Source organism: Capra hircus (genome assembly GCF_001704415.2).
Source record: "Capra hircus breed San Clemente chromosome X unlocalized genomic scaffold, ASM170441v1, whole genome shotgun sequence".
Lineage (NCBI taxonomy): Eukaryota > Metazoa > Chordata > Mammalia > Artiodactyla > Bovidae > Capra > Capra hircus.
Genome location: NW_017189516.1, coordinates 23,620,598 through 23,642,810, shown reverse-complemented (window position 1 = coordinate 23,642,810; position 22,213 = coordinate 23,620,598).

Sequence of the window (22,213 nt, the reverse complement as noted above, 5' to 3'; positions counted from 1 at the left end):
TCCTGCATTGTAGGCAGATGCTTTACCATCTGAGCCACCAGTTGACTGAAATGGCATTTGCTCTCCAGTAAACTGAGTGGAGGAGAAGAGCACCATATGGTGCAGTGTGGTGATAGAGATGAGCACTGGATACTGATCAGGGAATCTGTCGGGGAAGCTGGGAGTTCAGACAAGGCTTCCTGTCTGGGGGCGGAGTGGGGGGAGAGGGGGGCAGGGGGAGGGTGAGTGGGATGTTTGAAGCTGAAGGATGAAAATTAATTAGTCAGGCAGAGAACAGTGGAAAGAATATTCCAAACTAAGGCAATAGCATGAATAAAAAACAGAAGTGGAGGCAAAAAAAAAAAAGAAAGAAAAAACAACCCACATGCATATAGAGGACAGGCAATTTAGTGTAACTGTAGGTGTGATTTTCATCTAGGGGAACATACAGAGTCTCCAAGAGGGAATGTGTAGTTTGAGAAGTCATACGATCAAAATTGATTAGTTTTTTGGCACAATATTAATTTTAAAACCTCAGATAATGGAGGATATGTAATTTGATGTTTGTCCAAAGACTTAACTGTATCCTGTGAATGACAGAGAACCATTAAAGGGTTTTAAGCAGAAAATGGCATGATCCAACTTGCTTTTTAAAAAGATCCTTTCTTTTTACTGAAAGAAGCATGGGGAGGGTACCATCTTCTAATGCCCTATCAAATGCCACTCCCCTAAGGAAGCCTTCACCCAATTCTGTAGTTGATTCTGACCTTTTTCTGGACTTTTGCATCTCATAAAGGGTGGATATTCCAGGTCATTTCCAGGAGGCTGACCCATGGAGTCAGCCACTCATATAACACAAGAGATAGAAGTTGCACTTCTCTATCCCCATTTTCAGCTTTTAACTCTAAAGAAAGTTCTCCTTTCCTATAGGACCACAACATAATGCCAGCACTCAACAATGAATGTGGTAAGAGAGATACAATATCCATTTTATATTTTCCTTGTCAGGAGTCCAGCAAGCCTCTGTCATATTCCATCCCATTCTGTCATACACAACTTTTCAGGGTTATCTCCCAAAAGTCCTCATTTTTTCATCTCTTCCTGCATAAAAACATCTATGGCTTCCCACTGCTGTTTACACATGAGTTTCAAGGCTTTTCAAACCTTTCCCAACCTGGAGACAATGGGCTATGTTGGAAGGAGGATCTGCCTGGGAGTTGAGAAAACCAATGACTCAATTCCAACTCTGCCAGCTACGGGATCTTGAGCAGGTTGCTTCATGTTTCCTTGACTCAGTTCCATCATTTATAAAAATGAAGATAGAGGATTGTTGAGAGTGTCATTAACCCTATCAGTGTCTTTAAACAATTCTATGCCTGACATTCAGGTAAATCAAGTTTAATTTTTCCCAATTAAAATGTGCCCAACAATGCCTGGGTGTTTCCCAGGTGGCTTAGTGGTAAAGAATCCACCTACCAATGCAGGATACATGGGTTTGATCCCTGGGTCAGGAAGGATCCCTTGGAGGAGGAATAGCAATCTACTCCAGTATTCTTGCCTGGAGAATCCCATGGACAGAGGAGCCAGACAAGTTATAGTCCATGGGGCCACAAAGAGTCAGACACAACCGAGTGACTGAGCACAACCACTACCAACAAGGCCTGTAATCTTAACAAAGATTACAGAGAAAGCAAGCCTCAAGGGAACTGGAGAGACTATTTCAACCTGAGGCGGGAAATCAAGTTGGCTTCATGAGGAACATATTTTAAGGACACAGAGAGATGACTGAGTTAATTAGTACGGTGAGCCTTACACTCTTTTAGAGGAAATACAACTAAATCTATGACACTAAGTTGTTGGAAGGTGCTAGATTATCATCCATGCCAGTTCAATATCATTGGTTCCATTCTACAGTGATTTATCAAAGCTTTTGTGTCAGGCCCTGTACATGCCTTTGGAGGACTTGATCCTAAGAAGTATGTATGTGGTTTATTACCCAGACTTGGAAATCCAAATACAGCAATGCTAGGATAAATACTATGTTTCAAATTAGTATAGGATGCTATGAGAGCATGAAGCAGACCAAACCCAGTCTGAGGATCAGGAAAGACTTCAAGAAAAAAAAGAACACCTGAATTAACTATTGAAGGGTATTCACCAGGCAAGAGAAGGCAGAAGAATGAGTTTCAATAGCATTATAAGCAAAAGTAGAAAATCAAAGCATCTTGGCGTGTAGGTGGAACTATAAGCTTTTGAGTTGGGTTGGTATACAGGCTGGGGTTAGATGGCACATATTGGGGGATGAAACTGAAGAGGTTGGCAGGAACGTGATCATAGAGGTCCAGTTTATGCTTCAGGATGTTTTTTCTGGTGATCCTTGGAGTGGGGAGAGACAAAAGCAAATTAGTGTGGAGGCCAATGTGAAGGTAGTTGCAAGATTCCAGTTAAGATGCAGTGAGGTCTAACCCAGGGCAGTGGTTATGAAGATACTAGAGGTGTTAACTCACCCCTTCCTTTTTTCCCCTTGATATTTTACTATAACATTTTCAAACATTCGAAAAGTCAAAGTAATTGTACAGTGAACACCTATATCTCTACCATCTAGATTCTACAATTAGTGTTTTACTACACTTGCTTTGTCAAATATATCTATTATATCTATTCATCCCTCTATCTGTCCATCAGCCCATCTTATTTCTGTGCATTTCAAAATTTGATACCTGTACACATTCTCTTAAACACTTCTGCATGCATGCCATAAACTAGAGTTCAATATGTTTGTGATTCTTTTTTAGCTAAAATATTCACACAATGAAGTGCATATGCTTTGAGTATAATTTTATGTTTTGATAAATGTATATATACCCGTGTAATCAACACCCCTATCAAGACACACAACATTACCATCCACCCAGAAAGTTCCCACATGTTTCTTTCCAGTCACAACCCTTCTCCCTTCCACAGTAGGCCTTGTTTGAAAAGATAAGATTTGAAAATAGTTGATCCAGGTGGAGAGAAACTGGATGGCTTCCCTTTTCAGCAGAGTCACAAAGGCAGGTAGTTATGGGGGATACACAGGCTTTACTAAACAAAATTGAACGGATAGATGCCTTTCAGCCTCCCTTCCCCTTCCTGGGCCTCATCAATGCATGAAATGGTGAGGCAGAGAGGAATTGAGTCAAGGGACTGCCAGGCCCTCAGGAACTAACAATCTTGTGAGGAAGACAGAAACATAGTCACAATTCTATGTAACAGATGTTGAATGTTGTACCAGGGTCAGTGCTATAACAGAGGAAAGGATGGAAAATGAGATAAAACAGCACAAAAGTTCTGCAAGGGTTTGGAGTGTGTGTAGGTGGGTGGAGAAGGAAGAGATAAAGCAAGTGGCTCAGACTTTGGAGGGACTGGAGGAGCTCAAAGGAAAAAGGGAGGAAGAATCATTTACAGCCGTGAAAAATTTCCTGGAGGTGAGAGGACTTAAGTCTTGAATGATGTTGACTTTGATAATATGAATGGTAGACACAAAAACATTTTAAGTTCCAAGTAACAGAAAATGCAAGTCAAGCATGGGACATTGGCTTTGTAATGGAAAATTCTAGAAGTATGTAGATTTTAGGCACAGTTTCATCAGAGCTTTGGTTCTGATTATTTCAGATCTGCTCTCTTCTGTATGTGTTAGCCTTGTCTTTGGGATATTTCTTCATGGTTAAAAGATGGCTGCACACAACAGCAAAGGAAACCATTTTTAAAAAGTGAGGAGATAACCTACAGAATGGGAGAAAATATTTGCAAATGGTGTGAGAGACAAAGGCTTAATCTCCAAAATATACAAATAGCTCATACAACTCAGTAACAAAAAAGCTAAAAATCTAATTGAAAAATGAACAGATCTTAATAGACATTTTTCCAAAGAAGACATGCAGATGCCCAGTAGGCCCATGAAAAGATGCTCAATATCACTAATTACTAGAGATATGCAAATCAAAACTGTCAATACAATGAGATACCGCCTCACACTGGTTAGAATGGCCATCACTGAAAAGTCCACAAATGATAAATGCTGGGTCCCCTGGAGAGAGTGTGGAGAAAAGGGAACCCTCCTACACTGTTGGTGGGAATGTAAATTGGTGCAGCTCCTGTGGGAAATAGTGTGGAGGTTCCTCGGAAAAGTAAAAGAATCACCATATGATCCAGCAGTCTCACGCCTGGGTATATCCAGAAGTATAATTCAAAAAGGTCAGAAAGAAAAACACCAATATGGTATATTAACGCATATGTATGGAATCTAGAAAGATGGTAACGATGACCCTGTATGCGAGACAGCAAAAGAGACACAGATGTAAAGAACAGACTTTTGGACTCTGTGGGAGAAGGCGAGGGTGGGATGTTTTGAGAGAATAGCGTTGAAACATGTATATTACCATAAATGAAATAGACCGCCAGTCCAGGTTTGATGCATGAGACAGGGTGGTCAGGGCTGGTGCACTGGGATGACCTTGAGGGATGGGATGGGGAGGGAGGTGGGAGGGGGGTTCAAGATGGGGAACACATGTACACCCATGGCTGATTCATGTCAATGTATGGCAAAAACCACTACAATATTGTAAAGTGATTAGCCTCCAATTAAAATAAATAGTTTAAAAAAAAGATACATACCCACCTATGTTCATAGCAACAATATTCATAGTAGCCAGAACATGGAAACAACCTAAATGTCCATTGACAGATGAATAGATAAAAAAGATGTGGTACATATATACAATGAGATACTATTCAGTCATAAAAAAGAAGAAACAAAATAATGCCATTTGCAGTAACATGGATGCAACTAGAGATTATCATACTAAGTATGTCAGAAAAAGACAAATACTATATGATATCATTTATGGAATCTAAAATATTGCACAGATAAACCTACCTACAAAACAGAAACAAACTCACAGACATAGAGAACAACTTGTGGTTGCCAAGGGGGAGGGATGAGGGAGGGAAGGACTTGGAGTTTAGGATTAATAATGAAAAAAAGATAGCTACTACACACAACACAGTGCTTCCATTTGTGCTCATTTGCCATCTTATACTTCTCTTTGGTGAAGTGCCTGTTGAAATTATTTGACATTTTTTATTGGGTTGTTTGCTTACTATAGAGCTTTGAGAGCTTTTTATATGTTTAGGATACAAATTCTTTATTGGATATGTGATTTGCAAATATTTTCTCCCAGTCTTACCTTATCTTTTTTTATTATCAGTACCTTTTACTGAGCAACAGTTTTTAATTTTGATAAATTCTAATTTATCAATTTTACTTATTTTATGGATTGTTATGTTTAAGAATTATTTGATTAACCCTAGGTCGTGAAAATTTTCTCCTATGTTATCTTTCAAAAATATTTTACATTTAGACCTGTGATCCATTTTGAGATATTTTTGTATACTATAAGAGGTTTAGGTCAGAGTTCTTTTTTTGCCTATGAAGTGTTCAGTTGTACCAACATTGCTTGTTGAAAAAACTGTCCTTTCTCTGTTGAATTACCTTTGCCCTTTTGTAAAAATTCAAGTGGCCATACTTGTGTAGGTCTATTTATGCAATCTCTATTCTATTCCATTAATCTTATGCTTCTATACTTAAACCAATACCACACTATTTTAATTGTAGCTGTATAGTAACCCTTAATATCAAATAGAGTTATTCCTCCCACCCCAGTCTTCTTTTTCAAAATTGTTTATCTATTCTAGGGCCTGTGCCTTTTCATACATATTTTAGAATAAGCTTTCCTGTGCCTGAACATACCTTGCTGGTATTTTGAAAGAAATTGAATTATATCTATAGGCCAATTTGGAGAGAATTGACATGTTGTTGAGGGGTTTTATTTATTTATTCACTTTTTGTTGCACTAGGTGTTCGTTGCTGTGTGTGGGCTTTCTCTAGTTGCAGGGTGTGGGGGCTACTCTTCGTTGTGGTGCACAGGCTTCTCATTGTGGTGGCTTCTCTTGTTGCCCAGGACAGGCTTTCGTCATGTGGGCTTCAGTAGTTGTAGCACCCAGGCTCAGTAGTTGCGCATGGGCTTCAGTAATTGTGGTGCATGGGCTTAGTTGCTCTGCGGCTTGTGGAATCTTCCCGAACCAGGGATGAAACCCATGTCTCCTGCATTGGCAGGAAGATTCTTATTCACTGAGCCACAAGAAAGTCCTTATTGAGGGTCTTTAAATATTCTTAGCTTTTTATTTAAACTGAAGTATAAGTATGATATGTATAAAGAGAAAGGCACAAACTCTAAATGTATAAATTAAGAAATTGTCATAAAGTGAACACATTCCTGACATGATGCCAAAAACAGAAAAGAAAAAATTTTGATAAATTGAACTTCATTAACATTTTGTTCTAACACCCTGTTTAGAGAATTAAAAGGCAAACTAAAGACTGGGAGAAAATATTTGCAAACCACAAATCTGACAAAGGACTCATATCTAGAATATATAAAGAACTATCAAAACTCAACATTAAAAAATAAGATGTCACTGAAGAGGATATATAGATGGCAAATAAGCATGTGAAAAGATGTCTAATGTCATTAGCCATTAAGGAAATGCAAATTGTGCCTGTGTTGGGACATCTCTACACACCTCTCAGCTAAAATAAAAAATAATGAAAATGCCAAATGCTGACAAAACTGAGAAACTAGTTCTATCATACATTGCTGGTGGGAATGTAAAAAGATACAGCTACTCTGGTAAACAGCTTTTCAGTTTCCTAAAAAACTTATCATATGACCCAGGAATTTGACTCCTAAACATTTATCCTAATGAAAATGTCTGCATAAAAACTTGTACACACACATTTATAACAGCTTTATTTATTATTTAATAGCCAAACACTGGAAATGAACTTTTGATATACACAACTTGTATGGGCCTTAAGGTCATTATGTTGAGGAAAAGCCAGTCATGTGCTGCATGTCAGTATGTAAATGGTTTAAACAAACTGATACATCTATGCCATTGAATACTATTCAGCAACCGCAAGTGGTAAACTTGGTGCATACAACTTGAATGGGTTCCAGGATCATTATGCTGAATGAAAAAAGTCAGTCTTAAAATGTGATATACTGTGTGATTCCATTTATATGATGCTCTGGAAATGACAATTATATAAATGGAAAAAAAAGATTATTAATGGTTGGTAAGGATTAGGAATGGTGACAGGGAAAGTGAGAAGTATAACTATGAAGGGAAAACATGAGAGAGATCTATATGGCAACGGAATAGTTCCATATCTTGATTGTGGTGGTTATATGAATTTACACGTGATAAAATGACATAAAACAATGCAAAAAAAAAGTTAAATTCCTGATTACACACACAGACTATGATATAATATTGTATTATAATTAAGATTCATCCATTATAGGAAGCTGTGTGAACATGAGCTCTCCTGAACTATCTTTGCAACAGTATAATTTCAAAATAAAAGTTTAAAAATCTAAGTCAAACCATATGATTCCTCAGCTCAAAATCCTGCAATGATTCCTTTGTTGTTGTTGTTTAGTCACTAAGTCATGTCCAACTCTTTTGTGACCCCGTGGACTATAGCCTGCTAGGCTCCTCTGTCCATGGGATTTTTCAGGCAAGAATACTGGAGTGGATTGCCATTCCTCCTCCAGGGGGTCTTCCTGACCCACATTGAACTCGCTCTTCTGCATTGGCAGGCAGGTTCTTTACCACAGAGCCACCAGGGAAGACCACAATGATTCCTTATCTTAGAGTAAAAGTCCAAATCCTTAGCTTCCTTACATGTTGTCCCTGTCAACTCTCTGGCTTCTTCCACTCTCCCTTCATGCACTCTAGTCAAGCCACACCAGCTTCCTTGCTGTTCCTTGAAAGTGCCAGGCATTCTTCTGCCCTTGCTCTAGCTAGAAATTTATAAACCTCAGTTCTGGGGATTTGTCTTTACTTTTTGATCACATCTTTCCTTTTTCTTCTGTAGTTTCTGGAATCTCTTTTATTTGGAAATTAGCTATTCTGGTCTGGAGCTCTTGTTTTTTCTCATTTCTTTCCTATTCCTCCACTCCCTTCCTTTCCCTCGATCCATATTAATTATTGGATTTACTTCTCATTTCTTTCCTATTCCTCCACTCTTTTCCTTTCCCTCGATCCATATTAATTATTTGGATTTACTTCCTGGAAGATTTCTTCAAACATATTGTTCACCCTTCTAGCAAGTTTTTCATTTCTGCTAAAGTATTTTTCCCCAAGAACACATTTTTCATTGTTTTAAAAATAGTATTCTGTTCTTGTTTCATGAATATATTTTGAAATCTTCTAAAGAAGATTTCTTTCTTCTGAGAAATGGTTAATAACTTTTAAAAAAAGGTTTCCTCTTATTGCATAGTTTCCTTCAAGTTTCTTCTCATCCCTGTTTATCTTTCATGTTAGACTTTCTTCAGGAGACTAATAATCTGTTTGAACATGTTCTCTCTTTTTTCAACTTTTTATTTTGTCTTGGGGTATAGCTGATTAACAATGTTGTGATAGTTTCAGGTGCACAACAGAACAACTCAGCCATACATATACATGTATCCGTTGCCCCCCAAACTTCCCTCCAGTCCAGGCTGCCACATAACAATGGACAGAGTTCCCTGTGCTATACATTAGGTCCTTCTTGGTTATTCATTTTAAATATAGCAGTGTGTACATATCCATCCCAAATTCTGTCACTATCCCTTCCCCCAGGTAACCATATGTTTGTTCATTCTACAAGTCTGTGAATCTCTGTTTTCTAAATCAGAAACATTATATCATTTCACTTGTATCATTTCTTTTTTTTTGATTCCACTGTAAAGGATATCACAATATCCGTTTGTCTGACTTACTTCACTCAGTATGAAAAACTGTAGGCCACAAAGCTATAGTCATCAAAACAGTATGGTATTGGCACAAAAATAGAAATATAGACTAATGGAATAGGATAGAAACCACAGAAATAAACCCACGCACCTATGGTCAATTAATCTATGACAAAGGGAGCATGACTACACAATGATGCTGGGAAAACTGGACAGCTACATGTAAAAAAAATGAAGTTAGATCATTCTTTAACACTATACATAAAAATAAGCTTAAAATAGATTAAAGACCTAAATGTGAGACCAGACACTATAAAACTCTTAGAGGGAAACATAGACAAAACATTCTCTGACATAAATTGCAGCAGTATCTTTTTGGACCCAATTGCCAGAATAATGGAAACAAAAGCAAAAATAAGTCAGACCTAATTACACTCAAAAGTTTATGCACAGCAAGGGAAACCATAAACAAATAGACAACCCATAGATTGAGAGAAAATATTTGCAAATGAGGTGACTGACAAAGGATTGTTGTTTAATTGTTCAGTCGTGTCTGACCCTTTGCAACCCCATGGCCAGACTTCCCTATCTGTTACCATCTCCTGGAGCTGGCTCAAATTCATGTTCATTGAGTCAGTGATACCATCCAACCGTCTCATCCTGTCATCCCCTTCTCCTCCTGCCTTCAATCTTTCCCAGCATTAGGGTCTTTTCCAATGAGTCGGCTCTTTGCATCAGGTGGCCAAAGTATTGGAGCTTTGGCTTCAACATCAGTCCTTCCAATGAATATTCAAGATTGATTTCCTTTAGGATTGACTGGTTTGATCTTGCAGACCAAGGGACTCTCAAAAGTCTTCTTCAACACCACAGTTCAAAAGCATCAATTCTTTGGTGCTAATCTTTCTTTATGGTTCAACTCTCACATCCATACATGACTACTGGAAAAACCATAGCTTTGACTATACAGACTTTTGTCGACAGTGATGTCTCTGTTTTTTAATATGCTGTCTGGGTTTGTCATAGCCTTTCTTCCAAGGAGCAAGCGTCTTTTAATTTCATGGCTGCAGTCACCATCTGCAGTGATTTTGGAGCCCAAGAAAATAAAGTCTCTCATTGTTTCCCCATCTATTTGCCATGATGGGACCAGATGCCATGATCTTTATTTTTTGAGTGTTGAGTTTTAAGTCAGCTTTTTCTCTCTCCTCTTTCACCTTCATCAAGAGGCTCTTTAGTTCCTGTTCGCTTTCTGCCATAAGGGTGGTGTCATCTGCATATCTGAGGTTATTGATATTTCTCTCTGAAATCTTGATTCCAGCTTGTGCTTCATCCAGCCTGGCATTTCGCATGATGTACTCTGCATATAAGTTAAATAAACAGGGTGACAATATACAGCCTTCATGTACTCCTTTCCCAAAGGATTAGTCTCCAAAATTTACAAGCAGCTCATCAGGCTTAATATCATCAAAACAAAGAATCCAATCAAAAAAATGGGCAGAAGATATAAATAGACGTTTCTCCAAAGAAGACATACAGATGGCCAAGAGGCATATGAAAAGATGCTCAACTATTTGCTATTAGAGAAATGCAAATCAAAACTGCAATAAAATATCACCTCACACCAGTCAAAATGGCTATCATCAAAAAATCCACAAACAATAAATGCTGGAAAGGGTGTAGAGAGAAGGGAACCCTCCTACATTTTTGGTGCGAATGTAAATTGATACAGCCTCCATGGAGAACAGTATGGAGTTTCCCTAAAAGACTAAAAATAGAGCTACCATATGACCCTGCAATCTCACTCCTGAGCATAGACCTGGAGAAAAAGATGGTCTAAAAGAATAGATGCACCTCAATGTTCATTGTAGCACTGTTTACAATAGCCAAGACCTGGAAGCAATCTAAATGTCCATCAACAGAGGAATGGATTAAGAAGATGTGATACATATATACAATGGAATATTACTCAGACATTAAAAAGAATGAAATAATGCCATTTGCAGCAAGATGGATGGAGATTGAACATGTTCTGTTAATTCCCTGTTCTAATATAGGCTTCTTAATCTCAATTTTGTCTATGGCTTCCCATTCCAGAGACCCTGTTTTACCCTTTTCTAAAAATAATCCTTGACTCTTTTGCCAAGAAACAAGAGGTAAGTTGACTAGTCCACAGAATTTGGAGGGGATCTGAAAATCTAAATACTTCCCAAATAGACTTTCATGCACACTTTCTGTTTTTAGCTCCACTTTCATTAGCACTTCCAGAAGTATCTGAAGTATCCCAATGGCCTTTTCTACAGAAATAAGAAAAGTCAGTCATAAATTCATATGGAACTGCAGGGGACCACAAATAATTAAAACAATCTTGACAAGTGCAAAGTTGAAAATTTCCTATTTTAAAACATAAAGCTAGAGTAATCGAAATAGTGTGGCATTGGCATAAATATAGATATATAGACCAATGAAATAGATCTGAGATTCCAGAAATAAACCCATACATATATGGTTAATTGATTTTTAACAAGTGTTACATGACCATTATTTTTTTTTCTTTTTTTAATATAAATTTATTTATTTTAATTGGAGGTTAATTACTTTACAATATTGTATTGGTTTTGCTATACATCAACATGAATCTGCCACAGGTATACATGTGTTCCCCATGCTGAACCCCCCTCCCTCAAGATGGTAACGATAACCCTGTATGTGAGACAGCAAAAGAGACATAGATGTATTCAGTTCAGTTCAGTCACTCAATCGTGTCTGACTCTGTGACCCCATGAATTGCAGCACGCCAGGCCTCCCTGTCCATCACCAACTCCCGGAGTCCACTCAGACTCACGTCCATCGAGTCCGTGATGCCATCCAGCCATCTCATCCTCTGTTGTCCCCTTCTCCTCCTGCCCCCAATCCCTCCCAGCATCAGAGTCTTTTCCAATGAGTCAACATTTGCATGAGGTGGCCAAAGTACTGGAGTTTCAGCTTTAGCATCATTCCTTCCGAAGAAATCCCAGGGCTGATCTCCTTCAGAATGGACTGGTTGGATCTCCTTGCAGTCCAAGGGACTCTCAAGACTCTTCTCCAACACCATAGTTCAAAAGCATCAATTCTTCAGTGCTCAGCCTTCTTCACAGTCCAACTCTCACATCCATACATGACCACTAGAAAAACCATAGCCTTGACTAGACGGACCTTAGTCGGCAAAGTAATGTCTCTGCTTTTGAATATGCTATCCAGGTTGGTCATAACTTTTCTTCCAAGGAGTAAGCGTCTTTTAATTTCATGGCTGCAGTCACCATCTGCAGTGATTTTGGAGCCCAAAAAGATAAAGTCTGGCACTGTTTCCACTGTTTCCCCATCTATTTCCCATGAAGTGATGGGACCAGATGCCATGATCTTAGTTTTCTGAATGCTGAGCTTTAAGCCAACTTTTTCACTCTCTTTCACTTTCATCAAGAGGCTTTTTAGTTCCTCTTCACTTTCTGCCATAAGGGTGGTGTCATCTGCATATCTGAGTTATTGATATTTCTCCCGGCAATCTTGATTCCAGCTTGTGCTTCATCCAGCCCAGGGTTTCTCATGATGTACTCTGCATATAAGTTAAATAAGCAGGGTGACAATATACAGCCTTGCCGTACTCCTTTTCCTGTTTGGAACCAGTCTATTGTTCCATGTCCAGTTCTAACTATTGCTTCCTGACCTGCATACAGATTTCTCAAGAGGCAGGTCAGGTGGTCTGGTATTCCCATCTCTTTCAGAATTTTTCACAGCTTATTGTGATCCACACAGTCAAAGGCTTTGGCATAGTCAATAAAGCAGAAGTAGATGTTTTTCTGGAACTCTCTTGCTTTTTCCATGATCCAGTGGATGTTGGCAATTTGATCTCTGGTTCCTCTGCCTTTTCTAAAACCAGCTTGAACATCTGGAAGTTCACAGTTCACATATTGCTGAAGCCTGGCTTGGAGACTAGCTGGAAATCTACAAGCAAAAAGATGAAATTGGACCCATATCTCACACCATATACAAAAATTAAAATGAATCAAACAACAAATGTAAGAATTAAAAATATAAAAATGTTAGAAGAAAATATAGAAGTAATTTTTTATGACCTGGGTTTGGCAATGGATGAATAGATAGGATATTAAAGGACAAGCATAAGAACAAAAAATAGATAAATTGAACCTCATCAAAACTTAAAACTTTTGTGCATCAAAGGACACTATGCTGAAAGTGACACAATAACCTACAGGAAGTTTTGGCAAATCATATTTCTGCCAAGGATCTAATAACCAGAATATATAAAGAACTTTTACAATTTAACAACAAAAAGACAACCCAATTAAAATATAGGCTTGAATTGACCTTTCTCCAAAGAAGATATACAAATGGCCGATAGGCACATAAAAAGATGTTCAACATCATTAGTCATTACGATAATAAAAATACAAACCACAGTGAGATGCCACTTCATACCCACTAAGATGGCTCTAACAATAATTTTAAGAAGCAGAAAATAACTACTGTTGGCGAGGATATGGAGAAATTGGAACCCTTGTATTTTGCTCATTGGACAGTAAAATGGTGTAGTCACTGAGAAAGAGAGTTTGGCAGTTCCTAAAAATAGTTCAACAGAATTACCATATGACCAAGCAAATTCACTTTTAGGTGTATACTCACCCAACTGAAAACAGATAAAGAAATACTGGTACATGAATATTCATAGCAGCTCTATCCATAATTTCCATCAGCAGATGAATGGATTTTAAAAATGTGGTATACAATGGAATATTATTCAGCCATAAAAGGGATGAAGTAATGAAACATACTACAATCTAGATGAATATCACCTTCCACCACTAAATCTATAAACTGATTTCCATTTCCTCCAACCTTTTCTCTTTCCCTCCTGTTATCTAAACCTTACTCACTGTTCTGCACATAGTTCCTTTCCTGCACTTTCAGTGTCTTGCTTTAGTGATTATCTACTTTATGTGGCTGTATTATATTTCCATCTCTAAAGGACCCATCTCATGAGTATTAAAATACACTTATGTATATTAAAAAGTAGTCTATGTGGCACTGTTCTTATTTACTCACTATTCATGCACTTCTCCACCCACATCAGTTGAGCTGGGCCTCCATCACTCATAAATGGTATTCTTCTAATACACTAGTGACCAATACAGTAGATGCTAAACTCAATGGCCATTTTTAGTCTTTATCTCACTGACATCTTGTCAGCATTGAAAGCTTATAACTCCCTCACATTCAAATCACTCCTGGCTTTATATTCCTTGATATAACAGTCCTTGATATAACATTTTCCTCAGATCCTCCTGTTATTCTACTGAGTCTATTTTGCCAGATATTTTACTATATGTAACCATTGAAAATTCCTCAGAGGTTTTTCCTAATGCTCTTCTGTATATTATGCTATCCTCCTAAGAGATCTCATGCATACATATGGATCTAAGTACCACCTGTGTGCTGATATTGGAGAAGGAAATGGCAACCCACTCCAGTATTCTTGCCTAGAGAATCCCATGGACAGAGGAGCCTAGTGGGCTGCCATCTATGGGGTTGCACAGAGTTGGACACGACTGAAGCAACTTAACAGCAACAGCAGCAGTGCTGATATTTTTAATGTCTCTTATGAGAAAATCCAGCAATACAGAAAAGTACAAAGAAGAAAGAGAAAAAACACACACATTAAAATGCCACACTCCAAATCAGTCATTAACATTAGGTGAACATTATTTCAGGCATCTCCCAATGCATGAGAAAATGCTATTTATTATGTTCTTCTATAAGATGATGCACCAGTGGGAAATTTTCTTCTGTCCATTGGATTGTGTTTTCCTTCAAGCCAAGTTTTAACCCTGTCTTTGCATATTATGTACCTGTTTACTTTTTTGCTTTACTATGTTTACATAATTGCCTTTCTTTTCATCTTGCTCATATTTAAAAGGAAAACTGTGTACAGTCTGCTGTTTTCTCTGATAAGGGATGGATGAATATACTCACCTGATCTGAAAATTTTTGCCTTCTTCTCAGGATTATAATCTAAGATACCTAATTGTCCATGTCACTATAGCTTAAGGAATGGTGAGAATAGTGGTGGTTGTGAACAGGCTAGAAGGGTCTACTGTTTACCACTGTTCAAATTTATGGCATGAGGTTAGTTTCTTTCCTTGTTTTGTTGTGACTTGATAGCTTTTTGCTGGATTTTTGCAGTCTTTCTTCTGGGTTCCAAGTTTAGCAGACATTGGAGGTGTGAAATTCTGACTTGACTGTATGCCACCATGCTTTTCCATGGCAGCTGACAGCATAATTCCATAGTTCAAGTCTGGACTTCCCTTTTGTTCTCTAAATCCATGTAACCAAAAGAGTCCTTGACATCTCCTCCCCTTCTATGTTGTGGCAATCACTGTCCTTGGCCTGAAAGTGAAGTCACTCAGTCGTGTCCGACTCTTTGCGACCCCATGGCCTGTAGCCTACCAGGCTTCTCGGTCCGTGGGATTTCCAGGCAAGAATACTGGAGTGGGTTACCATTTCCTTCTCCGGGAGATCTTCGCGACTCAGGGATTGAACCCGGGTCTCCTGCATTGTAGGCAGACGCTTTACCATCTGAGCCACCAGGGGAATCCAACAACAATTTCCTGCCCCACCTTTCCCATGCATAGATCCCTTGATTTCAAGGAGGAAATGAGAACTGTTCTAAGTGAGTGATATGGTGCACAATCCTCTTAGCTATTGATTAGCCTAAGGGTGGGCATGCAAGCGAGGCTAATGTGCTACAAGAGGAATTCTACTAGGGAGAAGTTTCCCTTTCCGAACCAAATGACAAGGCCTCACAGGAAGAAAACTTTCCTGCTTTTCTCTTCTTCTTGCCTTGGACTTAAATGCATTTGAACAGCATTTGTGACCATGAGGGGAAAAGCCAAGAGAATTATGGTGATGTTGGCGTTGACATTTTAAATCACAGAACCAGCTCCAACAGCCATCCTCATCTAGACCTTTTGTTTTATGAAAGTTTAAGGCCCATTTGTTTAAACTACCCCTAATTGGGTATTCTGTTGGCATCTGCATTGGTAGCAGCAGCCAAAAGAATGACTAACTGTGACACATTTATTACACACACCTCAAAATGAACATCATAAGTGAACTCAGGATCCTCTCCACTGAACTTGATTCTCTTTCAGTCTCTTTCACTTTAGTAACTTTTACGCCATCCACCCAGTAGTCTAAGTCAAAAACATGGGTTTCCCTTAAATCTCCCTGCCCTGCCATCCCCCACCCCTGCCACACACACCAACATTCTATCACCAAATACTGTCAATTCTATCTCATAAATATCTCTCCAATCATTTCTTATCAGCTGTCACCAGTCCAGTCCAACCCAGCAGCATCTATTGCCTGAACTACTGAAAAATGGTTCTTACCACATCTCCTCGGGCCCATCTCCAGTATGATCCCCCAAACCAGCAATCATGATGTCTTTAAAGAAGCATATCTGATCAAGTCCATCCTCTTCCTTAATATTCTGTAACGATTTCCCACATAACTTGGAGTTAAAGTCCAAACTCCTTACAGGGACTATAAGACCTTAAGGGATGTGATCCTTGCCTGCCTCTCCAGCTTGCTCTCAGACTTGGTCCTCCTCAATCTCCAGACTGGCATGACTGGCCTTCTTTTACTTTTGCACCACTTTAAGCTCTATTTCATGTCTATTTCATTACACACACACACACACGTATATATAGTATTTATTGTGTATAGCATGCTCAGTCATGTCTAACTCTTTGCAACCCCATGGGCTGTAGTCCACCAGCCTCCTCTGTCCGTGGGAATTTTCAGACAAGAATACTGGAGCGGGTTGCCGTTGCCTACTCCAGGGGATCTTCCCGACCCAGGGATCGAACCCACGTCTCTCACATCTCCTGCATCAGCAGGTGGATTCTTTACCACTGCGCCACTTGGGAAGCCCATAATATTTATTATATAATTATATATTCTATATAATATGTGCTATATGTTATATAATGCATAATTGTAAAATATACAAAACATTATTATAATATCATGTTATATAATGTATATAATTCCCTCAGCCTAGTATACTTTTTCCCCAATCTTTGCCTCAGTAACTCTTCCTCATCATTCGCGTCTCGGCTAAAATGGCATTTCCTTAGAGAGCCTTCTGTGGACCCACGAGACTACATCCATCACTGAATGCACCATGTTCCCCTTCAGCACGTATAACTTCTAATTACTTACTCTGTTTTCCTGCTGGACTGGGAAGCTCCTTGAGCACAGGCACCGTGTCTGCTTTGAAACAACAGCCTCATCCTCCCACAACAGATCTTTAAACCTACGTTAGTTCTGAACCCAGCCTCTTCCTCCTGTTACAAGGGAGAAAATGTCTCTCCTCCTGTCCCTTCACTTGCACTTTGGATCCCATCATCCCCCGACTTTTCAAACACTTTGAACATATGACTCCAACCCCTGCCTCACAAACACACTCTTTTCAGAATCAGTAATCTGCCCATCTCCTTTGGGTCACTAACATTAGTATTTAAGCATGCTCTAGTAGATCCCATCTTAAAAAGAAGGGGGAAAAAAAACCCTTGCTTGACTCCCCATCCACCTCCTGCTACTCTACTGCTTTTCTACTCTCCTTCATAGACCATTTCACACTGAAGAGATAGGCAAAACTTCGAGATTTAGACAATACTGAGTGTTCATAAGAATATGGAGCAAAGACGCAATCATTGTAGAGAGTAGAATTTAGATAGTTATTTAGAATAACTGGAGTAAAGTCAAAGATACCCATAATCTATGATCCAGAAAATTCCACTTTTCGCTGTGTATCATAGAGCAAAGCTTTTTCAAAATACTCACTATGAAACTTTAGTAAATATATTGTGAAATTAATTTAGTGGGTTTTGGACTACCATTAAACAAGTGAACTAAAAGAAAACAGAATAGAAAATGTCAGATTGCATTGCCAGTAGTAAGGGTAGGAATTGCCTTACGAAAATTTCATTTACATGTACATGGGTGTGTCTGTATAAGTATGTGTATGCCTACTTGTGTTTTAAGGCACAATATATTTCTTTCTGGGGTCCCTGTCAAAAAAATTTGAAAAGCACGGTCCTAGAGAATCTCTTGAACATGTATCAAAGGATACCTGTACAAGAGTGTTCGATGCAGTGTTGATTCAAGTCCTAGGAAATAGCCTGGCTGGCTTGCACAGACAGCTCCCTATAATTCACCTAATCATTAAGAACTTCCTTCACAGTAGTGGCCCTTTAGTGAGCGTTCACATGAGACACAACTATTCTCAAATTATGGCCCCATTCAGAGAGCTACAGCCACACACCTCCTCCACAAATCTTATTGCCAGTCTGCCAGTCTTATTCCATCTCACAATCATCAACCACAGCCCCATATATGAGTGTAAACCCCCACATCAGTCCTCTGTACTTTTGGGGGGAATGGCAGACAGTAAGTTTACCAATGTTCTTCTCCCTGTGAGGATTTCGCTTCCCCCACTGCACTCCAGGGCCGCATCTCATCGGGACTATAGTATCGCAGCAGTTCATTTCCACATGTTTCCAGCACATTCCGTAGAACCCTTCATTACACTACAGTCTTTCTCCCCAGTCACCAGGTTATAAGAAACTCCCAATGAACCCCTCTGTGTGAGTTGTGGGACAGGTGGCAGCAGGGAGGAATAAAAGCCCAATTTTGCATATACCATTTCCCTTTGATGATAGAGTTCTGCTTACGACATGAGACTTTATGGCTTAGTGTATTAGTCAACATCCAGTGCATGAAAGGCAGTTCAGGTCACATGGCCATCTGGTTTCTCAAGGTCAGTCTCTACCAGGGCCAGTAGCAAGCTAGGTGCAGTCTCTCAAAAAAGACAATAGCTACTTGCTTGTGGAGACATGGATTGGATTTGCTTCAACTGATTTGAAGCGTCCACTGATTTGATTATCTTATCAAGGATTACTGCAGACTCCCATATGGCATCATGATGTTACAAATACTTCAAGCACCATTGGATTTTTCTGGGTCATAAGGGTTTGGTGGCAGGATTGCTTGAATTGCAGTGTGGGACAATCAGAGAGCCTTCCTTTGCTCTGGGCCCTATTTGGTACTGGCTATTTTTCTTGTCACCTACAAAATGAGTTGGAGCAGGACACCCAAAGGTGGAAAATTTTATCTTCAACATCCAAATTGGCAGACCAAGTGTTGTGCCTCATTACTGGTAGAAGATGAAAGGAGGAACTATCAGTGAGGACATTCTATCATAGTCCACACTGGAGGAACTGTCTTGATGTGTCTCAAGCCACTGACCCTCTAGCAATTTCACAGAGGTAGCAGGCTCCTGTAACTTCAAAGGATTTAACTCAAAGCCTCTAGAACCTCAAAAATGTTTCCAAGGTATCTAGAGGGTATTGCTCCTTCCTCTCCTTTAGGTCCTATCAGCAGGATGTCATCAACAGTGGACTAGCATAATTCCCACTGGATGGTGGTGTGGTTAAAATCTCCAAAGACTAAACTGGAGCTCTGACTTGGAGATATGCTAGATCTCTGGACAGGACAGGAAATGTATAGAACTTTCTATGTCAGGAAAATCAAACTGCTTTCAGTGTTCTCTGCTTCCTGGAATCTAGAAAAAGAGTATTGATTTGCTTCAGGAAAGAGGCCGCATCTGGGGTGGCAACTGCTGTGGAGTTACCACCTGATTATATTTATGATACTCCAAGTCCATCCATCTCTTACACGGCTAAAATTGGAATGAGAATAAGATACAAATCACTACCTCTGCATCTTTTAATAAATAGTTTTTCAGTGGCATGAAATTTCTGATATTTCCACAGGCGTGTGATATTGCTTTTTTTTTTAATTTTTAGTTTTTAAATTAAGACAGTATGATAACACATTTGCAGGAGACTTGGAAAATACAGAACAAGGTTACACATAGTCCCACTATATATATTACAATACTTTTAAAGTAGATAAATTAAGTTTTTTAGTTGGAGTTTCAATATCAAGCTCTCAAAAATTAACAGAATGAATATACAGAGAAGTAGAAGGATATAGTAGACCTGAAAAGCTCTGTGAACCAATTCAACATAACTAACATTTATACAATTTTCACACAACAGTAGGATGCAAACTCTGTTCAAGTTCCCATAGATAAGCTAGGAGACACTGGAACATATCCAGGGACATAAAAAAAAAGGTGCAAAGATGTCATGGTCTAAAGGTATTGAAACCAAACAGAGTCTTCTGTTCCCTATCACTGTGGAATTATGTTAGGAATCAATGTGAAAAGATATTTGAAAATGACCCACATATTTTCAAGTGCAATGTGACATTTATCAAGAGATATCTTCAACTTAGGCAATGAAAACCTCAAACTTGGATGAAAAACACAGAGGGTGATTGCAGAGAAGAGAGCTTTTAAATGAGAAATTAGCATCAAAATTAAAAATTAATAGTAAAGATATTTGAAACAAAATCCCATGTATTTGAAAATTAAATGTCCACTTTTAAATGATGATGTATCTAAGAAGCCATAACAGCACTATTGCTTTTGCTTTGGTATCTTGGTAGAGGGTGGACAATCTAGTGTCTTCTTAGTCCTTCTTACTCTGTGGGTTAGAGAAACAATGTGGAGATTTTTCCAGTTTCTTCCAGTTCAAAATTCATTGTCTGACTATCATAAGCCTCCCTCTGGCTGATGGACCACAGTGGCATTCTGTTTTCCAAGGCAAAGTATTAGTTTAGAGTTAATACTCAATAACCATTCAAAAGTTTGGGTGTTTCCCTTTCTGTAACGTATATGTACTTAACTAAAAGGCTGCAAGCCCCTCGGTGGAATGCTACTATGGAATGATGGCTCATATTATACATTGTGTTTGTCCCCTGGCTTCCCCTTCATTTGAGGGGCTATGAATCGACTCAAGTCAGGGACTAAAGTTCAGGGGATGATGATTCAGATGACTCTTCAACAGACATCCAGAGTTTTTAAAATTGTCTTTACACAGATAAAATATGCTAATTTGCTATCAATTTTATTTCAGTCAATTTCTTTGATTAATGTTTTTTTCCTGCATCTGGGTATAGCTTTCTTACTGTTGAGGTGCCTGTTTAAAAGTTCTTTCAGTGCATGTTTGCCTGGAATTATCTTTATTTTTTCATCTCACTCTTTTAAAAAAATTTTTATTTTTACTTTATTTTGCTTTACAATACTGTATTGGTTTTGCCATACATTGACATGAATCCACCACGGGTGTACATGCATTCCCAAACATGAACCCCCCTCCCACTTCCCTCCCCATAATATCTCTCTGGGTCATCCCTATGCACCAGCCCCAAGCATCCTGTATCCTGTATCGAACATAGACTGGAGATTTGTATCTTACCTGATAGTATACATTTTCAATGCCATTCTCCCAAATCATCCCACCCTCTCCCTCTCCCACAGAGTCTAAAAGTCTGTTCTATACATCTGTGTGTCTTTTGCTGTCTCGCATAGAGGGTTATCATTACCATCTTTCTAAATTCCATATATATGTGTTAGGATACTGTATTGGTGTTTTTCTTTCTGGCTTACTTCACTCTGTATAATAGGCTCCAGTTTCATCCACCTCATTAGGACTGATTAAAATGTATTCTTTTTAACAGCTGAGTAATATTCCATTGTGTATATGAACCACAGCTTTCTTATCCATTCATCTGTTGATGGATCTAGGTTGTTTCCATGTCCTGGCTATTATAAACAGTGCTGCGATGGACATTAGGGGTACACGTGTCTCTTTCAATTCTGGTTTCCTTGGTGTGTATGCCCAGCAGTGGGATTGCTGGGTCATAAGGCAGTTCTATTTGCAATTTTTTAAGAAATCCCCACACTGTTCTCCATAGTGGCTGTACTAGTTTGCATTCCCACTAACAGTGTGAGAGGGTTCCCTTTTCTCCACACCTTCTCCAGCATTTATTGCTTGTAGACTTTTGGGTCTCAGCCATTCTGACTGGTGTGAAATTGTACCTCACTGTGGTTTTGATTTGCATTACTCTGATAATGAGCGATGTTGAGCATCTTTTCATGTGTTTGTTAGCCATCCATATATCTTCTTCAGAGAAATGTCTATTTAGTTCTTTGGCCAATTTTTTCATTGGGTCATTTATTTTTCTGGACTTGAGCTGCATAAGTTGCTTATATATTTTTGAGATTAGTTGTTTGTCAGTTGCTTCATTTGCTGTTATTTTCTCCCATTCTGAAGGCTGTTTTTTCACCGTGCTTAGAGTTTCCTTTGTTGTGCAGAGGCTTTTAATTTTAATTAGGTCCCATTTGTTTATTTTTGCTTTTATTCCCA